At 38.9% G+C, this 23,964-nt stretch overlaps 1 protein-coding gene across 1 annotated transcript in view; it reads right to left on the bottom strand.

Annotated features, from left to right (window-relative positions):
- Window positions 1-21,002, bottom strand: part of SCML2 (Scm polycomb group protein like 2) — a 121,401-nt gene extending 100,399 nt beyond the window's left edge. The window contains exon 1 of the mRNA XM_019956407.2: window positions 20,839-21,002. The gene's annotated coding sequence lies outside the window, so the exon portion shown is untranslated. The remainder of the gene's footprint in view (window positions 1-20,838) is intronic.
- Between the last annotated feature and the right edge of the window lie 2,962 nt (window positions 21,003-23,964).

The raw sequence follows: 23,964 nt of genomic DNA, 5'->3' as shown, positions 1-23,964 counted from the left end.
TTTTTCTGCATGTCCTTGATATGCCAGGCACTCTACAAAAAAAATAATATACTGTCCTTGACTCTCTAGTCAAAAATAGGCACATGAACAAAACACATTGAGTGTTATAAAAGAAAAAGTACATGAAACATTGACAAAGGGATAGCTACCTCTCACTACTCTGTGTGCCTATAGTCAGAACATGATGATGTATGTAACAGAAGGTAATTTGTTACTTAAAGGAAGCCTATGGGGAATATGTTCTCTAAGCCACCCAGAACATCACCTGCACCTCTAACTCAACAGATTTATACTCAAGCATCACCTCCCCAAAACTTGCTTCTTCTAACATTTTTGTTTCTCTTACTAGTTCCACTTTTCCAGGTGCTTGGCCTTAAAACCCCAGCTATGACTAAATGAAGTTCTCTTATTTCACTCACATACTCAATCAGTGGCCAACATGTGCTCTCTCATTTCCCTTTCCCCTGCTATTAACCGGTTTTGTTGTTATTTAGTCACTAAATCCTGTCTGACTCTTTAGTGACCCCACGAACTGTAGCCCACCAGGCATGGGATTTCTCAGGCAAGAATACTGGAATGGGTTGTCATTTCTTTCTCCAGGGCATCTTCTCAACCCAGGTATCGAACCGGAGTCTCCTGCATTGCAGGTGGATTCTTTACTGCTGAGCCACCAGGGAAGAGGGAAGCCATTAACTGGTTTACACCCTCATTAGCTCCTGCCTGGTCTAATACCATAGCACCCTAACTGGTCTTATCACAAAGGTCTACCCCTACCCCAAACTACCCAATACACAATGTCATACATTGTCTGAACTGTTTTCTGCCCAAATTACCCTCCTACTTTAGTAATCTCATTGACTACTGAATTGAACAAATCTTCGTTGGGACATATTTAAAGCCACTCATAATTTCAAAGCCACCTGACATCTACCACCTATATACCACCTGTGGCCTAGCCCAAAACTCATCATGTTATTCTATCTACATGGGACACCCTTTCCTCCTCTTCTGCTTCTGGAAATCCTATCCATCCTTTAATGCCCAATATAAATGCAAGCTCCTTCTTGAAGCCTTTCTTGTTCCTTTCTACATTACCACCATCTGTTTGCAGGTGTGATCTGGTTATTTATATAACCATATTTACAGAATTCTTGTTATATGTTTGATGCTGTTTGGATAGAAGATACACAATCTACTACAAAAGAGCTATAAATCTAGTGGGAAAGACATATTAACAAATAGTTATTTTAAAAAAGCAAGACAATATACAGGCTCTTCAGGAAGGTAGGAGGTACTATTCACTTGGAATATATCAATAAAAGAAGGCTTCTCAGAGGTGTGTAAACTGGTTCTTCAAAGGTGAACATTAAAATGAGCAGAGAAGACAGAGAGGAATTTCAGATTGAAGGCACAAAATGAGTGAACACTAAAGAAGATCCTGCCTGGTCTACTTGATTATGAAATGCTGGAGCTGCTCCGGTTCCTTCTGGGCTCTCATCTCCCTCTACAGTCTCTCAGGAGCCAAGCATACACAGACAACTTGCAAAGTATTACCTTTCCCTCCCAGATCGCTCCTCTGAAAGTCAGACTGAAATAATTAAATGGACTTGATATTTGATACCACTGTGGAGGATACTGTCAGTTAAGGACTACAGCCTAACAGCGAAAAATATAAAGTGTGCTGAATCAAAGCAGAAAGTAAAAGGAGATGACCACAATCCAGGTAGGGACCAAAGGAAGTTAACCAACTCTAGTCAGAAAGGAAAAACTTGTGAATTACATTAAAGTAAATCCCATTACTACACAAAGGATTTAGTTCAAAAAACTGAGGGATGAATCACACACAGAAGATAAACCCAGGTTCCTATGTTCTTCTCTAAAATCTCCATAAGTGAGTTCTTAATCCAAACTGGTATCAACTGTTCCCATTAGTTGAGTGATTTTGTAAATCTTAGAAGGTAAAAATATGTGTTTAGAAATAATTAAAAACAAATATTTTATCTTCTTCCCCCCCTCATTTATCTTAACTGAGGTATAGTTGATTTACAGTATTTGATAATTTCTGCAGTACAGCAAAGTGACTCAGTGATACACACATATACATTCTTTTATATATACTTTTCCTGAAGACATGTACCATGTCAGAGTAACCAGAGATCAAATTGCCAACAACCGCTGGATCATCGAAAAGGCAAGAGAGTTCCAGAAAAACATCTATTTCTGCTTTGCTGACTATGCCAAAGCCTTTGAATGTGTGGATCACAATAAACTGTGGAAAATTCTGAAAGAGATGGGAATACCAGGCCACCTGACCTGTCTCTTGAGAAATCTGTATGCAGGTCAAGAAGCAACAGTTAGAACTGGACATGGAACAACAGACTGGTTCCAAATAGAAAAAGGAGTTCATGAAGGCTGTATATTGTCACCCTGCTTAGTTAACTTATATGCAGGGTACATCATGAGACACTCTGGGCTGGATGAAGCACAAGCTGGAATCAAGATTGTCGGGAGAACTAGCAATAACCTCAAATATGCAGATGACACCACCCTTATGGCAGAAAGTGAAGAAGAACTAAAGAGCCTCTTGATGAAAGTGAAAGAGGAGAGCGAAAAAGTTGGCTTAAAGCTCAACATTTAGAAAATGAAGATCATGGCATCCGGTCCCATCACTTCATGGCAGATAGATTGGGATACAGTGGCAGACTTTATTTTTCTGGACTCCAAAATCACTGCAGATGGTGACTGCAGCCATGAAATCAGATGATGCTTACTCCTTGGAAGGAAAGTTATGACCAACCTAGATAGCATATTAAAAAGCAGAGACATTACTTTGCCAGCAAAGGTCCATCTAGTCAAAGCTATGGTTTTTCCAGTGATCATGTATAGATATGAGAGTTGGACTATAAAGAAAGCTGAGTGCTGAAGAATTGATGCTTTTGAACTGTGGTGTTGGAGAAGACTCTTGAGAGTCCCTTGGACTGCAAGGAGATCCAACCAATCCATCCTAAAGGAAATCAGTCCTGAGTGTTCATTGGAAGGACTGATGTTGAAGCTGAAACTCTAATACTTTGGCCACCTCATGCAAAGAGATGACTCATTTGAAAAGACCCTGATGCTAGGAAAGATTGAGGGCAGGAGGAGAAGGGGACAACAGAGGATGAGATGGTTGGATGGCATCACCGACTCAATGGACATGAGTTTGGGTAAACTCTGGGAGTTGGTGATGGACAGGGAGGCCTGGCGTGCTGCAGTCCATGGAGTCGCAAAGAGTCAGACACAACTGAGCGACTGAACTGAACCATGTTCACAAGCTGGAAGATTTCTTCAATAGGCTTTAAAATGCACTAATCCTAAAATAAACTGGATTTAATCACGATTAAATTTTGTTTATCCATGCTGCTGCTGCTGCTAAGTCGCTTCAGTCGTGTCCGACTCTGTTGGACCCCATAGACAGCAGCCCACCAGGCTTCCCTGTCCCTGGGATTCTCCAGGCAAGAACACTGGAGTGGATTGCCATTTCCTTCTCCAATGCATGAAAGTGAAAAGTGAAAGTGAAGTCGCTCAGTCATGTCCGACTCTTAGCGACCCCATGGACTGCAGCCTACCAGGCTTCTCCATCCATGGGATTTTCCAGGCAAGAGTACTGGAGTGGGGTGCCATTGCCTTCTCTGTTGTTTACCAATAGGTACAGTATAATCAGGCTTCCCATTACTACTTCCCATTACTAACTCCCATTCCCAATCAGGCACTACTAGTAATGTACCCACCTGCCAATACAGGAGACATAAGAGACAAGGGTTCGATCCCTGGGTTAGGAAGATCCCCTGGAGAAGGAAATGGAAACCCACTCCAGTATTCTTGCCTGGAGAAGCCCACAGACAGAGGAGCCCAGCAGGCTACAGTCTATACAGTAGCAAAAAGTCAGACACGACTGAAACCACTTATTAGCACACTGTGTAATCAAGATGGCACAGTATTGGCATAAGGGCAGATATATAGATCAGTGGAAAGAAAAAGGGCAGATACATAGATCAATGGAAAGAAAAGTCCTGAAAGGTTCACATACATATCGTCAACAGATTTTCAACACAGTGTCAAGGTAATTCAGTGGAGAAAGGATGATTTTGGGTTTTTGTTTTTTTTTTTTTCCAACAAGTGGCACTGGAACTAGTCTACATACCAAAAAAAAAAAAAAAATTGATGCAACAGGCAAGGGCTTAATCTTCAAAGTATACACAAACACACAGTCAAAGGCTGTGGAAAATTCTTAAAGAGGTGGAAATACCAGACCCCTGGCCTGCCTCCTGAGAAATCAGTATGCAGGTCAAGAAGCAATAGTTAGAACTGGATATGGAACAACAGACTGGTTCCAAATAGGAAAAGGAGTACGTCATGGCTGTATATTGTCACCCTGCTTAGTTAACTTATATGCAGAGTACATCGTGAGAAATGCCAGGCTGGATGAAGCACAACCTGGAAAGAAGACTGCCAGGAGAAATAGCAATAACCTCAGATATGTCTGAGTGAACTCCGGGAGTTGGTGATGGACAGGGAGACCTGGCGTGCTGCAATTCATGGGGTCGCAAAGAGTTGGACACGCCTGAGCGACTGATCTGATCTCTGATCTGATGCAGATGACATGACCCTTGTGGCACAAAGTGAAGAAGAACTAAAGAGCCTCTTGATGAAAGTGAAAGAGGAGAGTGAAAAAGTTGGCTTAAAACTCAACATTCAGAAAACGAAGATCATGGCATCTGGTCCCATCATTTCATGGCAGATAGATGGGGAAACAATGGAAACAGTGACAGAGTTTATTTTTTTTGGCTCCAAAATCACTGCAGATGGTGATTGCACCCATGAAATGAAAAGACGTTTGCTCCTTGGAAGAAAAGTTATGACCAACCTAGACAGTATATTAAAAAGCAGAGACATTACTTTGCCAACAAAGGTCTATCTAGTCAAAGCTATGGTTCTTCCAGTAGTTATGTATGGATGTGAGAGTTTGACTAGAAAGAAAGCTGAGCATCAAAGAATTGATGCTTTTGAAATGTGGTGTTGGAGAATACTCTTGAGAGTCCCTTGGACTGCAAGAAGATTCAACCAGCCCATCCTAAAGGAAATCAGTCCTGAATATTCATTGGAAGGACTGATGCCGAAGCTGAAACTCCAGTACTTCAGCCACCTGATGCGAAGAACTGACTCATTTGAAAACACGCTGATGCTGGGAAAGATTGAAGGCAGGAGGAGAAGGGGATGAGAGAGGAGGAGATGGTTGGATGGCACCACTGACTAAATGGACATGAGTTTGAGTAAACTCCGAGCATTGGTGATGGACAGGGAAGCCTGGCATGCTGCAGTCCATGGGGTCACAGAGAGTTGGACATGACTGAGCAACTGAACTGAACTGATACACAAACAGCTCATACAACTGAACAACAACAGAAAAAAAAAAACAATCAAAATATAGGCAGAAGATCTTAATAGACATTTCTCCAAAGAAGACATATAGATGGCCAGTAGGCACATGAAAAGATGCTCAACAATACTAATTATCAGAGAAATGCAAATGAAAAGTACAATGCAAATCAAAACCACGCTGGTCAGAATGACCATCATTAAAAAGTCTACAAATAACAAATGCTAGAGAGGGTGTGGAGAAAAGGGATCCTCCACTACACTGTTGGTGGGAATGTTAAATTGGTGCAGCCACTATGGAGAACAATATGGAGATTTCTCAGATAACTAAAAATAAAATTACCAATTGGTAAGAACAAAATAATGCCTACTTGCAGTGACATGGATGCAAGTAGAGATGATCATAATAATCGAAGTAAGAAAGAGAAGAACAAATACCATATGCTATCACTTGTATGTGGAATCTAAAATATGGCAAAGGGGGAAGGAAGAAGAGGGAGGCTCAAGAGGAAAGTGATTCATGTATAATCAGGGCTTATTTGTGCTGTTGTATGGCAGAAACCAACACAAGATTGTAAAGAAAGTTTCCTCCAATTAAAAAATAAATTAAAAAAAAAGAATCATCAGCTCAATACCAGAAAAACAAACAACCCAATCAAAAAGTGGTCAGAAGACCTAAACAGACATTTCTCCAAAGAAGACATACAGATGACTAAAAAATACACGAAAATATGCTCAACATGGCTCATTATTAGAGAAATGCAAATCAAAACTAAAATGAGGTATCACCTCACACTGGTTAGAATGGCCATCATCAAAAAATCTACAAACAATAAATTCTGGAGAGGGTGTGGAGAAAAGGGAATGCTCTTGCACTGTTAGAGGGAATGTAAACTGATACAGCCACTATGGAGAACAGTATGGAGATGCCTTTAAAAATTAGGAATAAAACCACCATATGATCCAACAATTCTACTACTGGGCATATTCCTTGAGGAAATCATAAGTGAAAAAGACACATGTATCCCAATGCTCACTGCAGTACTATTTACAACAGCTAGGACATGGAAGCAACCTAGATGTTCATCAATAGATGAATGGATAAAGAAGTTGTACATATATACAATGGAATATTACTCAGCCATTAAAAGGAACACATTTGAGTTAGTTCTAATGAGGTGGATGAACCTAGAGTCTGTTATGCAAAGTGAAGTAAGTCAGAGAAAAACAAATATCATATGTTAATGCATATATATGGAGTCGAGAAAGATGGTACTGATGAACTTATCTGCAGGGCAGTAATGGATATGCAGACATGGAGAACAGATTTGTAGACACTGTGGGGGAAGGAGAGTAGGACAAATGGAGAAAACAGCACTGAAACATGTACATTGTCGTATGTAAAACAGATAACCAGTGGGAAATTGCTATATGACAGAGGGAGCTCAAACTCAGTGCTCTGTGACAACTTAGAGAGGTGGATGGGGTGGGAGATAGGTTCAACAGGGAGGGGACATATGTATACCTGTGGCTGATTCATGCTGATATATGGCAGAAGCCAACAGAAATATTGTAAACCAATTATCTTACAATTAAACATAAAGATTGCAAAAAATAATAAATTTTAAAAACATTAAAAAAAATAAGTTAAAATATGGCACAAATGAATATATCTACAAAACAGAAACAGACTCACAGGCATAGAGAACAGACTTGTGGTTGCCAAGGGAGTGGGGGTGCAGAAGAAGGAAGAACTGGAAAAGTAGGATTAGCAGATGTAAACCACTATATATAGGATAGATAAACAAAAAGGTCCTACTGTATACCACAGGGAACTATATTCAACAACCTATGATAAACCATAATGGAAAAGCACACAAAAAAGAATGTATAAGTGAGTCACTTTGCTGTACAGTAAAGATTGGCACAACATTGTAAATCAACTATACTTCAATTAAAAACAACAAAAAAGAAAACAACGCTTCACTCACAATAAACAAAAATTACCTTGAGACAGTTCATAAATCTAAACATAAAGCCTGAAAGTATAAAATTTCTAGAGGAAAACACAAAAATACTGTAATTTTTAATTAGACAATGATTTCTTAGATATGACACAAAAAGCACAATGTATAAAACAAATAATTGATAAATTGGGCTTCATCAAAACTAACAACTGCTCTTCAAATGATACTACTAAGAAAACAAAAAGATAACCTACAGAACGGAAAAAAATGTTTGCAAAACACAGATCTGATAAAAGATCTGTATCCAGAATATACAAAAAACTGACAACTCAATTTTAAAAAGGCAAACAGAGCCCAATAAAAGCATAATTGGCAAAAGATTTGGACAATCACTTCACTAAAGATACACAAATGGCCAACTAGCATGTGAAAAAAATGTTTAAAATCATCAGTATTCATGGGAGCACAAGTTAAAGCCACCATGATATATCACCACATAAATGGTTAAAATTAAAAAGACTGACACTACCAAATGTTGGTAAAGATGAAGAACTGGAACTCATTCATTGCTGATGGTAATAGAAAAACAAGTATTTCTATTAAAATAGAACCTTCTTAGAGCTAAACACAAAGTAAATATTCTTAACTTTAAAACTAATGTTTTGGAATCCAAAGCACTTACTTTAGAAGTAGAACCACACACCAAAGAATAAAATATTCTACTTATCCCTAGATAAAAACAGGAAGAATTCCAGACCCCTTTAGTTTGAGATTAGCCATATTAAATAAAACCAACTCTTTTATTAGAGTTTAGAAACATTTCCTTTTCAATTATCATAGTCATTCAACACCAGTGAGCAGACCTATCCTCCTGTGAAGTCCAAAGTCATGTCAAATAAAGACTTCAACATACAAAAAGAACCCAAACTCTTTAGGAAATGAGTCAGTGACTCAATAAACCTTCCTTTTCAGTCATTATGGTGTTAAAGTTCACTGAGTTGTTAAGAAGACATCAAAAGTGAGCTTGTGTTCATCGCAGTAATTTAAGGATTCTTTCAGGGTCACGATAAAATCAAAATCATTTGCCCTAAACACTCTTCTTCACTATAAACAGCCTTTACTGCTTTCCCTCGAGCCACATAGCTTCCATGTTCATTTCAATGTTAAATGAAATAGTTTTCCCCTTAAGAGACTATGATCCTGCCCCATTTTATTTCCTTTATATATATAAATATATCACAGCATCTAGAACAGTGCTAGGCAAACTGAACACCTGAGTGAATATTCACCAACCTTTAATAAAACATTATTTCTTTTCAAACATTTTGAAAGTCAATCATCTCATTGGAGACTTATTTTATTTCTTACTCTCCCCAAGTTCAATACTTGGCATATGCAAATGTATAAATTCACATTCAATTTATGCATCAAATGTACAATCAAAGTGAATCCTTAAGCTTACTTTTGAGCAAATAAGGATTTCTGTGTTAGAAAGTATCACTAACTACTTAAACTATCTTAAACTTCAAAGGGCCTTGCACTATACATACTAAACTGTACAGCAAAATATTACAGTGTCCTCCTTGTTACAAATATTCCCAAACTTTAAAATAAAACGAATTAAACTCTCTGATGGGAAAATGGATAACTCCATTGCAAAGAAACAAATATACCAACTATTTCTCTACTGGACTCTCAAACTACAAAAGTCAATCCATTTAGACCTGTAAACAGAATAATCTTTTTTGTTTTAAACACATACTTTTATTCACAGACATGTACCCATAATCCCATGGGTCAAGCAAGGGTTTATGCCCATCAGAATCAACAAGGCAAGGCCTCTGCCCTCTGGGAGCTCCCCTGCAGGGCTCCCAGGCTGTGTTTCCAACCAGCGTTTAGCAGGTATCAAAGCAAGTCTTGTATGTTTACCTGCTCACCTCTCCTCACACACTACAAAGTGATTGAGAATCACTTACTCTTCCTTATAGTTCTCCCACAACTAGCACAAAGACTTGCACCTAAAAAGAAGTACTCAAACGTTCTGATAGTAACTAAAATCTCACTCTAAGTGTATACATAGGTCTCTACAGGATTACATGAATAACAGATTGAAGTTATTTAAGCATGGAGAGAAACATAGGACATGTACTAGGCTGTTATTAAGGCTTCCTTGGGAAGGTAAAGATAAGATAATGGTATGTGTGGAGGCATTATAAATCTATTTTGTGTGATATAATTCTATTTATATAAAATTTTGCATAAGTTTGCATAAAGTAATGCAAAAATATTTTGGTGATCCTCCTTTTGTGCATCACAGGGTGGTGAGATTTTAGGTGAACTTTATTTTATTCCTTATATTTTTACGTATGATTTGAATTCTTTACCATAGTATATATTAAATAACCAGAGAAAGTTATTTTCATTTGCGGGAGAATGTACCCTGTCAGCTATTTTTTCTTTTTTAATAATCCCTAAATGCCTGGCTTATCACACAAGTTTTAATAAATTATGTCGTTACTGTGATGGTTACTGGTAGCCATAACAATTACACAGAAATATTATTTCTAGTGCTCAAAGCCATTACAAATTACTTCATCTCCCTGAGTCTTGGTTTTCCCATGTGTAAATTAAGACTATCACCATCTACATTTTGTACTGTAGCCATGAAATTAAATGCAGTTATGAAATTAAATGAGATAGTGCAGGTAGAGCATCTAGCATAGTATCCTGAACAACTAGAAACTCAAAGACTGTTTTCTATCCCATCCCATCTGTCCTAATTAAAACTCCCCAAGATGAATGAGTTTTAGCATTAACACAACAGCAATTATGCTGTAAAATGAACCTATATTCCTACTTTGATTCCTGAGAATTACTTATTCACTTTCAAAGTACAAACTAAAATGTTAAGTTTAAGACACTTTTAAATTAAACTAATAAATATACATATACGTAATGCCCAGACATATAATTACCAAAGAAAGCAGCCACCATCTCCCAACTAGCACTATCAGAAAGCCTATACATTCTAGCTGGAGTCAAAAAATCTTGATGTCACTCCATATTGGATGACTCTGAAGTATAATTATTCATGAATGTATTATTTCCTTTAGGGTTGGTGAGTATTAAAAACAGCCTTAGGTTTTTTGTGAACTAAAATGGTCTTTATGAACTACTAGAAGCTAGAATAGTTTGGGGATTTGTTTTCCTTTTTTTTCACACATTCATCAACTCTCTTAAAAATTAGAACACAGATAGGTAAAAGGAGGGGTAGGAAATCACATATAATGATTAATTTCTCTCTGGTCTACAAAAGTCCCACTTCAAGATAAACATATACACAAATTGAATGGGAAAGACAAGCACTTGCCTAGCACTGAATACTAGGAGAAATCTGTATAGATTTTGATGTAAAGGAATATTGGTTAATTTAATAGAAAGTATATTTGACTAACTAATTTAAGAAAAACAGAAGTTGTATTGTCCCTCTTAAAATGCCCCCAGCATTATAATGTAATTCACTTATGTCTTTCAGATACAATAGGACAGACATTATAGAAGTTAGAGGACTATACCACGTTCTTTTAGTAAACTCTGGATAGCATCAATTCATAGTTGAATCTTCAGAACACCTCAAAGATACTGTGGAGTTAGAACATATGACTTACATACCAGATGTGCAATACAGCACAGCTGTTATCTTTCTGGAAAATATTAGGACCCTGATCTTCTTTCAAAAATAAAGACATACCTCATTTCCACAGTGGCAGTCTGCAGAAGAAACTGCAGAAAAGCTTAACTTTGCTCTCAATATACTTTGAACTGCCTCAGCACTTTAAAAAAAAAAAAAAAAAACTCAAATAAGACCCCCAAAGTAGTTCTCCATGTTACATGGGAGAGAAAATTTTAATGAGAAAAAAAATTAGAAGTTTTGTTTTACTTTTGCCAGAACTAACAGAAGTTGTTTCACTAAATGCACATAAGGAGCAACGTCACGCCATTAAAAAAAAAAAAAAAAAATTCAAATATAAGCCAAAAAAGTACTAGGTTATAGTATCTGACAATGGCATTTCCTTTACCAAAGACCACAATTACATTAAATCTAGCACTTGTATCTAGCAGGCTTTGAACAAGGATAGATAGTAGGGGGCAGGGGTCTTTTACAAAATCATTCGTTTTGCAAATTATATCTTATAACAGACTTAAGAGCTGATAATAAATCAAAAATGCTTTGAAAGTCTTACACTGTTTTAAATCATTTTCTTAGTATGATTAAACAATGCAAAACAATGATTAAAGTGGAATTATTCAACCTAAAACTCCTATTGCTCTTATCTGATTCTGGAGAAAATTCTACAATTTTTTAATTTTAATTTTTATTTTTTTTACATTTTTTTTAAAAAGACCATTTTAAAGAACTATTTAGCAAGTTAATGGGTCCATAATTCTAAGGGCTCTTCCATTATTTGTTTGGGTGTTTTTTTTCTTTTAGCCTTTCCCTTGTGTTTTGTTTTGAAAAAAAGGTAATACACCTTGAGTCTCTAATTAGAGACCACTATCTGAACAGTCAATAAAGGATAACATTTTGACAAGGACAGGAACTAAACAAGTCTGACTAGCAGGAAATTTCCCAGGGCCCTTTTAAATTTAGGCTATTAGTCAGATGTTCTAAAATGGATGGAATTACAGAATCTCAACCTGAGAGAACATAAACAAAATACAGGTGCAAAGCTGAAAAACTAAATGTGTTCCCTCACTAACAGCAAAGTTTGCTACCATATGTACCAAACAAAAGCCCCAAAGGTGGGGATAACGTCCAAATTTAAGCATTCATTATTCACCTGTTCATTCAACCTCCCATTTGACAGATATTAAAATCCAGATTTTTTGAAAGAGTTGTGACCTTAAAAAGAGATAACACTGAATTTTTATAGGTGTAGAAAAGATTCTCAACTATATCTTTACCAAAGTAATCTTTCCTGATGACCGGAGTTTTGGTAATAAATATAATGATAACACCCATAATACAGAGTTGCTGGGTTCCCTCACTTTCTGTGATCTGGCCTCTACATTCCCTCTTCTAAAACTGCTTTCCAAGGCCCCAGTTACCTCTCAAACATCAAACCCTATTTCAGCACTGAGTCATACTTCTCCTTGACACTTTAGGAGCCCTCTGTGATAGATCCATCAACCCAGACACCTCTCCTCTTTGAGCCCCACATGTTATTTATTCCCTGGTTGTCCTACATCTATTATCCCTCTGTGTCTACTTCCTCTCGCTCTCCTAGCCATTGATCTTCTCTAGTCACTCAGTTTCTTTCTCTACATTCTAGAAACTTTTAGAATCTAGAATCTCATTCTATTTCATGGTTCATGCAAATTTCTATGTGGATAACTCCTATATCAAAGCCTCTTGTCCCAACCTCTCTCCAAAATGTCTACTCTAGCCAAGTGAACATCACTCTGAATGCCTCACAACATCAAATACAACATACTTCTAAAATTCAAATTCTGGGGATACATGGAGGTCCAGTGGTTAGGACTCTCAGCTTCCACTGCAGAGGGCCCAGGTTCCAGCCCTGGTTGGGCAACTAATATCCGGCAAGTCGCATGGCATGGCCAAAAAAAAGCAACAAACAAAATCAAACTCTTTTGCCCTCCAAAATGAGTTTCTCTCCCTCTGCTGCCTACTCTAGACATTACAAACTACCAATCTTTCTGAATTAGAAGTCATCTCACTTTTCACTTTCATGCACTGGAGAAGGAAATGGCAGCCTACTCCAGTGTTCTTGCCTGGAGAATCCCAGGGACGGGGGAGCCTGGTGGGCTGCCGTCTGTGGGGTCGCACAGAGTCAGACATGACTGAAGTGACTTAGCATAGCATTGAGTATCCTATTCCTCTGTCCAATATCTTATCAGTTACCAAGTTCTGTTGATTCTTGAAGCTTAGAAAGTAGTGAAAGAAAAACGATTCAAATCTAGGTGTGTCAGACACCAAAACAAAAGACAGAGCTCCAAACACTGTTCCTGCTTTACAAGGGAGAAGTAAGGAGACAGACACCCTGCACAGAATGGATCCTTGAAGACAGGAAAAAATGAAGATTATGGTCCCTGGGGTCTACTGATGGTGGTGCTGGCAGTGGTAATAATAAATACTAAGAGCTGTCACCTACTGAGCTCCTGCTAAATGCGTGTACCCTACTAGAAACCTACTCTGGTTCACTTTTGTATTCTGTAATATCTATCCACCAGGTCTATCACAGAGTAGGGCCCCCAAAATGTTTGCTAAATTAGTAAATCTGTTGTGCTACATTATGCTTATATCTAAACCATATAGTCCTAGAATACTGTAGTTTTTAAAAAAAATTTTGGTGAGATTTTCTTTTGGCTGTCATTGTTCTCCATTCTCTCCTGCAATGTCTACTCTATAGCTTAGAGTCTAAATCAATGGGCCAAGGATAAAATTCTGTGGGATCTGAGACAGTCCCCCACTCCCACAACTTCCTCCTTTCCAACATCTGATAGACCTTCATTTTTTTTTTACTCTGAATTTGATTTCTAAAATGTTTGAAGTCTCAAAAAGACAGGCCCCAATACAAATGTTGTTATTATAAGTATTTTTCCAAGGAGAACTATGTGTACTATGCTGTACCAGAATTCAGTTTATAAATTCCAACTACATAACAGTTGAACTAAAACACGTGCTTTAAACCAATATTCACAAAAAAGAGAGAAAAGACACAGAACCTACACACAAAATAATTTAGTGGCAAAAATATTTCATTATATCCCCTTGAGCATAATCAAAAGTATAAGAAGTTTCAAGGCTAAAAGCCTTGAACATATGGTTGCTGGTGGTTTTAAAGAAAAGGTTGAAATAGGCGGTCAAAGTTATATACACACATAAGTCACCACAGACTCTTAATGAAATAGCACAGGTAGAATGCTTTTTCCTTTTTAGTCTGCTGCTGCTGCTGCTGCTAAGTTTACCTTGTTGTAAAGATACTGTTTTCAAACTTGAAACACAAATGCAAAAGTTCTTTATTGCTCAGTCAATATGCAAGATAACAGGGAGTCTAAATTAACTGCATAAAACAACACCTTTAAGTTTTTCATTTTGACATGAAAAATTTATTATTTTGATTTCAAGAAGTACTGCACATTTACACCAAAATGCAAAAGCACTTATTGATTTAATTTAAATATATTATAGCTATATATTTTCCATTGACAAAGAGAAGCTGCCTCTTTTAACTAAAAATTTGTTCCTGGTAAGATGATTACCTTGATAGAGTTTCAAAAAGTGTATACAGTTGGTCCTCGGTATCCACAGATGCAGAACCCATGGATACAGAGGACTGACTGTACTAATCCATTTTATAAGGTACTTGAGCACCTGTAGGTTTTGATATCTGAGGGGGTCCTGATACCAACACCTCATGGATACAGAGAGACAACTGTAGGATATCCATTGCACAGCTTAAGTTTTGAACTGGACATGATACATCACTTTAAGATTTCACAAGCACCTACTCGATTTACTCAGTAATCAAATTTCCCATTTTCTGATATATTTATCAAATTAATCAGGAAAACACTTCAATTCTAAGGCTGCAATTACCTTTAAAAATAAAATCCCATCTCTGAATTGTGAATAACCAAAATCAATGTTTTTAGCAGTGAAGATGTATCAAAACAAGTTTCCTGGAGGAGCAGTTTTAATTATGCTTCAGTAAAGTCTGACCCCAACGAATTAGAAATTAGTTATTTTTCTGTGTCAAAGCAAACTCAAGAAGAAAACAACTATTTTTAAGAATTTTTAATTTATCTAAAGAATTAAAGTCTCCAAGTTAAATAATTAATCCCCTACAATTTTAAAACAATACATATATGAAATCTATGCATTTAATTAAAAAGTATGTCATGTCAGAAAACAGATAAATGAAAGAGCTGCCAAAATCCCAGTTTATAGTTGTAAATTCCTAAGGTTTTAAAGCACAGCCACAGGCTAATTGCCCAAAGACCTGCTGCCCACAGACATTTGCAGATGACTGAAGTTAATAGCCGGGCATGTCAATTTACTACGGGCAGCTCTCAGTGCGGACATTGTGACAAAAGAATTGGGTCAGGTTACAGCCTGTTGCTATTATCACGTCTAGATTTATGGTTTCTAACACTGGCCCTACAAGAAATAATGGAAATGATGACAGCAACAATCCCTGCTAGACAACAGACTACAGAAAAGCAAGTAATAAACCATAATCTGAAGTGACCAGAAAACTAAACATCCCTGACCATACTTCAAACATGAAGCAGGTGTCAGTAAATGACCTATTTAAATATTTCTACAATCTCTCAAAATCTCAACACAAAAAAATCTCAAGTCTATAATCTAAAACCAAGCAATATATAAATGTATTTAAATTACTGAGTACTATATATTAATTCTTTTAATAATCAAAGACAGTGTAGTTCATTTGAACAGTTTATCAAATTCTACCAAATTAATAAAAAACAGAGAATAATGATCATTACCTTTCAAAAACCTTTAAAGTATATTGGAAAACATTCCAAATAATACTTCACATCTTTCAAAAGAAAAAAAAAAAAAGGCAGTTTCACAGCAAAGGGCGCAAGTTTACAACTGTATTCAGGGAGGCAAGAGAACCGAAGAAACATGTGATTCACTCACTGCTTAATTTAAAACTAAAAGAAGTTTGTCAATACATCTGCTTATAAGACTATGTCAAGGCTACAAGGTACCCAAGCAAATAGAGCTGTTTGTCTGGAGTTCAGCACCAGTTAACCCTTATGAGAAACAGAGGTCGAGAAAAATCAAATATGTATTCTAAACACAAAAAGCAAAGAGAATTCCATCACCTTTCCTGAGAAAAGAAAGTGTTCTCAAGATATGCCCTAGAATTGCAATATATCTGTCTCTTCTGAAGTTTACAATGGCACGTTACCATAAAAGGTGGGCACTCTTTCCGCTCTTACAACAATTTGCTCCTATAAACTTAGGAAGAGGCAGAGTCACAGCCATAAACACAGGTCACAAGTAGTAGGTAGTCAAATACTCTCTACCTTCAAATGTTTCCCAGCTCTTTACTCATACAAAGCATATTCTTTTTTTAACTCCTTAGTTAAATAAGAAACTCACTAGTCTATGTCAGATGAATATGAAATTAAACTGAACAGCACCATCATATAAACTGCTTATAGGAGCCTCAAATCTTTCACTGTTAACACAGTAAGATATTCTCATTTCTTTAAAACCTTTCCACCACATGCCTAAAAAATGAAAGCAAGAGAAAAGTTTAGGGATATATGTTTAGTAGAAGTCACTTAGCATAAAAATAACTAGTATTATTATTTCTAAAGTAACCAAGGATTACTTATATTAGACAACATAAAGACAAAATAAGCAAAAATGCCTTTCTCATGAAAACCAAACAGCACATGCATATTTCAAATCTTAATTTTTATTTTAAATTTTATGAAGTTAGCCTACTTTAAGAACCGTCACCTCTGGTATCTTAAAAAATGTTATCACTACAGTAAAGGCATTTCTACTCTTAAGAGTAACCAAAGCCCAAACTAGTTAGAGCCTAGAAAACTTACTTGCCACTAAATCATGCCAAGCTATTTTAATCTAAAATAAACAACAGTGGTTTCTCTCATTTATTTCCCCAAGACAAAAGGATTATAAAGATTAAGAGCCCAAGCTAAGGTAGGGTAAACTTTTTCTTTCAAACTGACCCACATCTGCCGTTTTCAAAACGTCCAGGCTTTTGCTTCCTAAAATCAATAATCACTTCAAATTCTATGATGGATGTAGTAATTTTCAGACATTAATAATGTTCCTTAAATTCCTAAGGGTATTTGATTTTCTCACTCCAAACTACAAAATACCTGGTAATGCCAGACCAATATTCATACCATAACCTCACAGCTCTACTAGCTGATGGCTAGCAGAGTTCACTTAATTCATATCTTACATATCCTAAAAACCTGGAATATTACTAGGAAGAGACAATTTGACTTCCAGGGAGATGAGCTAAAAGAGAACATGACCTCAGATTTCCATTCACACTTGGCATAAACATAAAAAGGAACAGACAGAGTAACCTGGCAAAAAAAAAAAAAAAACACACAAAAATTGAGGTGACTAATGACTCAAATAGCAAAGGATCCTTTGCACCCTTCAGTGTTCCAGTTTCTAAAGTTCCAACAGTCATTTCTATTAACCAAAACGGGGGGAGGGGGCAGTAAATTTTCAAGTGCAATTTTCCTCCTCCCTCCCTCTCTCCCCACACTCTAAGAGCTCAAGCTAAAATTGGGATTTAGGCCTTCCTTAAATGAAACAAGGGGCTACATCATTCTCATTCAAAAAAATTGGCATTTACTCAGCCTTCACAAGGCACTTTACTATCATCAATTATTTCTCAGTGAGGCAGTGCAGGATTACCCTGACCATTTCACTGATGCGGAAACAGACACCAACAGCAAAGGGAACAGGGGCAGGAAGAGGGGTGATAGGAAGCATCTGGGAGGAACAGGCAGGCAGCTAAAAAGGAACAAACCCTAAAGAAAATGAGAGTCACATCTGGCTTATAGCTGACCATCATAACCCTTGTTATTTTTTAGCTCATAGAGACTTCTGAAATGTTATGAAAAAAAGAAAGGGCTCTAAATTGTCACTTAATATCTAGTTACAGCCTAAACTACTCAGTCATAGAAGTTACTTAACATTAAAAAATACCCACTCTTCAGAACACATACTGATTTCAATTTATACCAGTAATTCATTTTCTCCCTCAAGCCTAACCAGTATGACATCTGTTTGACCCAAAAAAACAATCTCTCATAAAAATATATAGCTTTGGGCTTCCTTGGTGGCTAAGTGGTAAAGAATCTGCATGCCAATGCAGGAGACACAGGTTCGATCCTGTGTACGGGAAGATTCTACAGGCGGTGGAACAATTAAGCCTATGGCTACAAGTACTGAACCTGTGCTCTAGAGCCCAGGAGCCACAACTACTGAGCCCATGTACCACAGCTACTGAAGCCTGCATGCCTAGAGCCCATGCTCTGCAACAAGAGAAGCCACCACAATGAAAAGCCCATACACCGCAACTACAGAGTAGCCCCTGCTGGCCACAAGTAGAGAAAAGCTGGCACAGCAGTGAAGACTCAACACAGCCAAAAATAAATACATAAAATTATTTTAAAATATATATATAGCTGTGTATAATCATAACAAAAGAGGAATAAAGTTAATATCACATAAGTCAGAAATAATTCAAATTAAGACTCAAATTTTGTTTAGAGAATTATGACCAAAACACTGACTCCCTGAATTTGCCACTGAAAGAAAAAGACTACTTGTTCTACATTCATAATGATTTTCTTAACTATAATCTTGAGATTTTCAGTAATAAACTACTAATGGGAAGCCTTAAACACCCTAGAAACCAGCACACACAGCAGTAGGTTGAACTGAACGCCATACTACAGACAGCACAGGTACTTAATAAAGATGTGTTGATTGAACCATAAATCAAAAGGACTGACCAACTGCTGCCTCAAGAGAAAAATCACCTCTTTAAGACTGACTCCAGTTTTTTTGTACATATGACATCATTAACTTTAAAGCATCCTCACACATTAACAATGTAGTTTGCCCACATTAATCTTTTTTCAAAGTATTAATTTCAAAACAAATCAGGTTCTCTGGGGGGAAACAGGTATACATCCTTGGAAGATCATGAGGTTGTGTGATATACATGAAATTTACTCAAAAATGACAGAGCCACTGAAAGTACTGTTCGGCTAAGTTTTTGAAAAAAACCCATCTGACTGTTTTGAAGAATATGGATAAAGACATAGACAAACAAATTCAAGGCATCATGTAAGTACTGATGAACTCTAGTCTCAAAATCCCAAATGGACTCAATTCCAAAAGCTATTTTCACATTCCTGCCATTGAATATACAAAACCACATAGTTAAAGAAAACATTCATCCTTGGAAACACATTTAATGAGTAAGAAAAAGAATGGTAAGAAAGGCAAAACTGTCCTTATTGAACATTTCCAAGCAGTGTTATTGAAAAAAAAATAAATATGCGTCTATAAGTTATAGTTAAAATACAACTGATTGTCATAGGAAGTTGTACTGCATAAATGTTACACATTTTATAATACTCTTTCCCCAAAACAGACATATGAACATCTCGGAAAGAAAACCATCTCCAATAACTTTGTATATCATATGATCATAAGGAAGTATTCACTTTCTCTGCCTCAGTTTCCCCTCCTAACCGCCCCACGCACTCTTAGAGACGTCTGTCCTAAAGTCAACCTACAGGTAAATTGTAAATGCTAATCTAATTCTTCAAAGTAGAGGCTAGTTCCAAATTGTAATCACACTTTATAATGAATGACAAATGTATTACAACCTTTAAAAAAAAAAATCAATAGTTTTAAACGTAAACTTGTCACTACCTGTGCTGCCCTAACATTTGGGGTGAGGGACGAGGGGAAGGCGGCGCGAATTTACAGCTCAGCCCTCAAAGTTACGTACAACTTCAAGACGCAAAATCTATTCAACTCTCCTACTCGCTCTCCCCCTGGCGATTCACACTAGAATGTAGCACAACCACTATCCAGGTGGAAAAAGCGAGAACGCTATCTCGAAAAAGAACAGTGGTCCTGCGACCCAGTCTTGCCGCGATACCGCGGCGGCCGCCTCGCCGTTCCTGAGAGCAGCAGACCCACTCTTCGGCCCCCCACTCCCACCCGCACCCCACCGCCAGAGCCTGCCGCGCCCTCCCGCCCCCTATCTCCCCCGAGAGCGAGGCACCAGCGCTGCCCTCAACCCATCCGCCCCGAGTCCCGGGCCGCGAGTCTAACGTACACACCTGGCACCGGGGCCCAAGCCCGCGCTCGGCCACAAGCGCATCCTTCCCAACTGACATTTCCTTCAGAAACTCCAAAAGTTCTCTCACAAGTCTCCGGAAAACTCCGGGACCAGTTTCAGCACAGACTACCAAAGTCATCCCTACTCCTCAGCCCCGCCGCCCACCTGCGTTGTCCCGGGACCCCAGCCCGGCCCCACCCACGGGCGGAGGATGCTCTAGAAGGTGCTGTCCGCGCTTCGGGTCAGGGGACCGTTGGAGTGAGGCCTCCGAACGCCGCGGGCGGGATGGGCCGGTGCCGGGCGACCGGGCCCCAAGTGTGAGGGGCGGCGCGAGAGCGATTGAGGGGCGTCGCGGAAAGCGCTACGCGGGGCAGGGGAGTCCCGGCCTTGGGGGCGAGGCCACCGAGGGGTAGGGGACCTTTGGGGTTAAGCCTCGGAGAGTGGCTGACTGGAGTGAGGGACCGATCTGGGGCCGGACCCCGCGGAGCGGTGAGGGGGCGTTCCTCGCGGGGGACGCGCCGCCGGAGACTCCCTACCTTCCGCGGAAAACAGCCAGAGCCCAGAACGCCAAAACTCCTCCTCTCTGGTCTTCACGGAGCCCGGAGTCGCCTCACACCTCGAGTCTCGTCGGCGAAAAGAGCGAAATTCTGTCACACAGATCCCGCGAGCCAGCACCGGTCTTCACACCGCCGCCGCCATGTTTGAGAAGCCGCGCGCGAAGCCGCGCATGCCCCGCAACCGCCACCGCGGCCCCGCCCCCTCCCCTCCGTCCGCGTGCCCTGCGGTTGCCGCAGCCGCGCACTTTGACCGTTTGCCGCGTGCGGGGCCCGAGCCGGGGGCTCTGCCGGAAGCTCCTGCGGCCGGTGTCCAACAGTGAGACTCTGCAAACCCGGGCAAGACCTTGGCAGTTTTCCCTCGTCCGTTCCCCGCAACCCCGCCCCAATCTGCCCTCCCGCCAAAAATAAAAATAAAAAAAAGTCGCAGCCCCTGCACCCAAGACCGTGGTGGGCCCCCAACTCGGAGCCCAGGATGCGCATCAAGTTTCATCCAAGGGGAATGCTTTCCCCTTAGCCATCGACTGTGACTCTCGGCCACCGCCCACCCTGGCCACGCACCGAAAAGGCAGGCGCTTCCCTAGGAGCTCGAGCAAATTCGATGAGCAAGGAAAAAGCAGTTCGTTAGAGCAGCTTGAGCAAAGCCACTCCTTCGCGGGTTGCAGCATAGTCCTCGAAACAGCTTTTCTTTTTTTTCCATGAGTTTTTGCCAGCAATCCCCTCCAGCTCCACATTCCAGATTTAGTTGTTCCCTTAAACCCAGGCTTGAGCTAACGGGAACTAGATTAACCTGGAGAGTAAAATAATTCGCTCACAGGCTTGAAAGTACTCGGGAGCGTCTTCGAGAGTGGGTTTTGGGGTCTCCTCTGCTCAATTCCCTGGCCCGGAACCCAACGGTTTGCGCAGGTGGAGGTCGCAACTAGGGGCAGGGGGCGGGCGTTAAAAAAAAGCTCCAAAGGGAATCTCTCCCGGCACAAAATGTAGCAGACAAAAAACCAGAGAAAAACATCCCATTCCTCGTTGTGAGGTTGGGTATAGGCAGATTTAAAACTTTTGTCTGAAAAATAATACAATGTGCTGTGTTAGCTAAAAGTAAACCATTGGCAGGCCTTTCTCTCGACAACTTTTTTCAAAAGTAGAATGAAGGTTTTGCATCCATGATCTGCTTAACTTAGTACATGAGTTTTACTTAGGACATGAGTTTTAAAATCATAATTCGGGAATAGAAACCGAAATTTTTTTTTTTTAATGTGGAATATATCCATTTTCTACAATGCAGAATAAAATTATTTTCATAGGACACAACTTATGCAATGTTAAACAAGGACCAAATTAAAGTATTATTTATTGTATCTAAACACTAGAAAATAGCACAAGATCAAATTGCATCCTTTAAAATGAATAAATCTTAGTGCAAAATTCAAGAAAATTTGAAGATGAAAATAGAAAAATTAGGCCATTATTAGGTGCAAACTAGGGCTTCCCTGGTAGCTCAGACGGTAAAGCATCTGCCTGCAATGCGGGAGACCTGGGTTCTATCCCAGGGTCAGGAAGATCCCCTGGAGAAGGAAATGGCAACCCACTCCATTACTCTTGCCTGGAAAATTCCATGGATGGAGGAGACTGGTAGGCTACAGTCCATGGGATTGCAGAATCGGACACGACTGAACAACTTCACTGGTTCACTGGTTCAGGTGCAAATATTAAAGTGAGATTTGTTGCATCAGTTGTATATTATCACATAGGAGGAAAAGTTGAAATGGTCTAAGATGAAGGTTCAAAAATGTTTTTAAAAGCTAGAAAGTTACCTTTAACAGAAAAAAAAAATAAATATTTAAGTTTAATCTTAGCAAACCCTTAGTATGGGCTACTGAGGGGGGTAAATTTTTAATTACTGGCCATTGTCTTTCTAATCCTGATGCAGTAGAAATATCTGAAATTCATCCTACATTCTCTGAAAGACTTTTCACTTAAGACTCTTACACATACGGACCATTTATTAAATTGTAGAAATAGTACTCTGATTATAAACTGCCTGTTTCAAGAATGCCTCATCTACTTCCCATATTTCCCATGAAATTACTGAAGCCCTAATTCTAATAATGTAATTCACATTATCTATATTAGAATATCTTCTCAATGACTGTGATCACCTAGGCATTTATAGAAGAGTCTCCTTGTTATATTAAATGTTATTAACAATAACAGCCACCATCTATTGAGCACCTACCAAGTGCTGAGAATCATGATAGCCTCTTTAGATACATAATTTTCAATATTCCTAACATTCTTTCACAAAGTTCTTATTCCCATTTTATGGAAGAGGAAATGTAACATTACATCCCAAATAGGTGCCAGAATCAGCATCTGAATATACACTTGAAACGTCCCTATCCCTTCCAACTTAGTCATCAATCATATGCTTTTGTTATAGACCATGTATTTTGTTCAGTTGCTCAGTCGTGTCTGACTCTTTGAGACCCCATGAACTGCAGCACTCCAAGCTTCCCTGTCCTTCACTAACTCCCAGAATTTGCTGAAACTCATGTCCATTAAGTATCCATGATACCATCCAATCATCTCATCCTCTGTCGCCCCCTTCTCCTGCCTTCAATCTTTCCCAGCATCAGTCTTTTCCAATGAATTGGCTCTTTGCATTAGGCGGCCAAAGTATTAGAACTTCACCCTCCGTCCTTCCAATGAATATTCAGGGTTGATCTCCTTTAGGACTAATTGGTTTGATGTCCTTGCTGTCCAAGGGACTCTCAAGAGTCTTCTCCAGCACCACAGATTGAAAGCATCAGTTCTTCAGCACTCAGCCTTCTTTATGGTCCAGCTCTCACATCTGTACATGACTACTGGAAAAACCATGGCTTTGACTATACAGACCTTTGTCAGCAAAGTGTATATAGACATCCAATAAAAATTATTTTATTTATTTGTACCTTACTTTTCTCCCTTTGCAAAAATAAACTCAAGACTGCTTTTTAACGTTAGCATAGGTCAGAACATCACTGTTTCTTTTACATTACACAGAAGTGTCTTGCACACAGTAGAAAGCTGTTAAATATTTGTTGAATGAGTGAATAGATGAATGGATAATGAATA

The sequence above is a fragment of the Bos indicus genome, chromosome X (assembly GCF_029378745.1).
Source record: "Bos indicus isolate NIAB-ARS_2022 breed Sahiwal x Tharparkar chromosome X, NIAB-ARS_B.indTharparkar_mat_pri_1.0, whole genome shotgun sequence".
In the NCBI taxonomy this organism is placed as follows: domain Eukaryota; kingdom Metazoa; phylum Chordata; class Mammalia; order Artiodactyla; family Bovidae; genus Bos; species Bos indicus.
Note: the sequence above shows the minus strand (reverse complement) of the source record. Positions and strands in the feature narration are given on the sequence as shown.